We start from the raw sequence: 2,500 nt of genomic DNA, 5'->3' as shown, positions 1-2,500 counted from the left end.
GTATACGCCTGGGCGTAAGCCCGTGCGTCGCCGACCTAGCGGCCTGCCGATCGGTATTTAGAGGGAGGCACTTTGAAAGCAACACGCCGTTGGAACTTTGAAAAATTTCGATGCGTCGCCAAAGTTCGTACTTTTCGATAAAATCTTCGTCCTATGATACATTTCGATCAAGAACTACATTGATCGTCATGAAACTGTTTTTTTTTTTGGGAGACGTGTACGCTCCTTTTCATAAAGGAGACTATCTTATTGCGAAAGTCAAAATCGCACGCTCTCACGGCGATTTGCCCCCGTATACGCCTGGGCGTAAGCCCGTGCGTCGCCGACCTAGCGGCCTGCCGATCGGTATTTAGAGGGAGGCACTTTGAAAGCAACACGCCGTTGGAACTTTGAAAAATTTCGATGCGTCGCCAAAGTTCGTACTTTTCGATAAAATCTTCGTCCTATGATACATTTCGATCAAGAACTACATTGATCGTCATGAAACTGTTTTTTTTTTTGGGAGACGTGTACGCTCCTTTTCATAAAGGAGACTATCTTATTGCGAAAGTCAAAATCGCACGCTCTCACGGCGATTTGCCCCCGTATACGCCTGGGCGTAAGCCCGTGCGTCGCCGACCTAGCGGCCTGCCGATCGGTATTTAGAGGGAGGCACTTTGAAAGCAACACGCCGCTGGAACTTTGAAAAATTTCGGGGCAAAGCAATACGCGGCTGGGACTTTGAAATATTTCGGAGCGCACCTAAAGTTCGTTATTTTGGCTAAACGGAGCGAAAATCTGCATTTATACCATCACGGACGTTAGTTCAATAGCGTTTAACGATCGATCCACGGTACAGAATGCAAAAATATGATTGTTAAAATTTTCGACTAATCGGTTCTAAGAGGCGAAGCAATACGCCGCTGGGACTTTGAAATATTTCGGAGCGCACCTAAAGTTCGTTATTTTGGCTAAACGGAGCGAAAATCTGCATTTATACCATCACGGACGTTAGTTTAATAGCGTTTAACGATGGATCCACGGTACAGAATGCAAAAATATGATTGTTAAAATTTTCGACTAATCGGTTCTAAGAGGCGAAGCAATACGCCGCTGGGACTTTGAAATATTTCGGAGCGCACCTAAAGTTCGTTATTTTGGCTAAACGGAGCGAAAATCTGCATTTATACCATCACGGACGTTAGTTTAATAGCGTTTAACGATGGATCCACGGTACAGAATGCAAAAATATGATTGTTAAAATTTTCGACTAATCGGTTCTAAGAGGCGAAGCAATACGCCGCTGGGACTTTGAAATATTTCGGAGCGCACCTAAAGTTCGTTATTTTGGCTAAACGGAGCGAAAATCTGCATTTATACCATCACGGACGTTAGTTCAATAGCGTTTAACGATCGATCCACGGTACAGAATGCAAAAATATGATTGTTAAAATTTTCGACTAATCGGTTCTAAGAGGCGAAGCAATACGCCGCTGGGACTTTGAAATATTTCGGAGCGCACCTAAAGTTCGTTATTTTGGCTAAACGGAGCGAAAATCTGCATTTATACCATCACGGACGTTAGTTTAATAGCGTTTAACGATGGATCCACGGTACAGAATGCAAAAATATGATTGTTAAAATTTTCGACTTATCGGTTCTGGATCACTGAAAAATCAAAAAAAATTATTAATTTTGATTAATTAAATTACATATGTAGTTTTATATTGTTATAGTCTCGTATTTGTTAATGTTTTGTCGTAAGAAAATGCAAAAATATCGTTTTAATGTTTTCGTCTCATCGGTTCTGGATCGCTGAAAAATCAAAAAAAAATATTAATTTTGATTAATTAAATTACAAATGGAGTTTTATATTGCTATAGTCGCTTATTTGTTAATGTTTTACCGTAAGAAAATGCAAAAATATCGTTTTAATATTTTCATCTCATCGGTTCTGGGCGGTTTTAAAATTTTTTAAAATATTAATTAAACCCATGATTTACATGAGAATGTGAATTTATTATGTCCTGCATGTTAATTTATTAATTTTCATGTATAGAACGTTATAAAATGAAAGGATATGTTCGACGATATTTTCAGTCTAAGTTTTACCGTGCCGGCGGGATGGTACGCTCTCACGGCGGTTTGCACAGGCATACGCCTGGGCGTAAGCCCATGCGTCGCCGACCTAGCGGCCGGCCGTTCGGTATTTATAGGAAGGCACTTTCGGTTCGCTCGGACCGGTCGGGAGTAGCTTCGAGCGTGTGGCTCTTTTATGACTTCGGTTGAAAAGCAGTCTACCGCTCCTCGAGAATATACTTTCTCGACTATTCTCGTTCCGGTTTTCCGTTGCGGATTATTATTAATCTCCACACAGCATTACCACGGGTCGGTGTCTAAGACCGAATGGCCCATATGTGGTGAGCCTTGTAATATAAGGCTGGTGACCTGTATGCACTTATAAATGTTGGATACTTGTACAAACTGAGCATCAACTGTCTGTAACCAAAATTTGTTAAAA

Source organism: Osmia lignaria, unplaced genomic scaffold (assembly GCF_051020975.1).
Source record: "Osmia lignaria lignaria isolate PbOS001 unplaced genomic scaffold, iyOsmLign1 scaffold0046, whole genome shotgun sequence".
Taxonomy (NCBI): domain Eukaryota; kingdom Metazoa; phylum Arthropoda; class Insecta; order Hymenoptera; family Megachilidae; genus Osmia; species Osmia lignaria.
Note: the sequence above shows the minus strand (reverse complement) of the source record.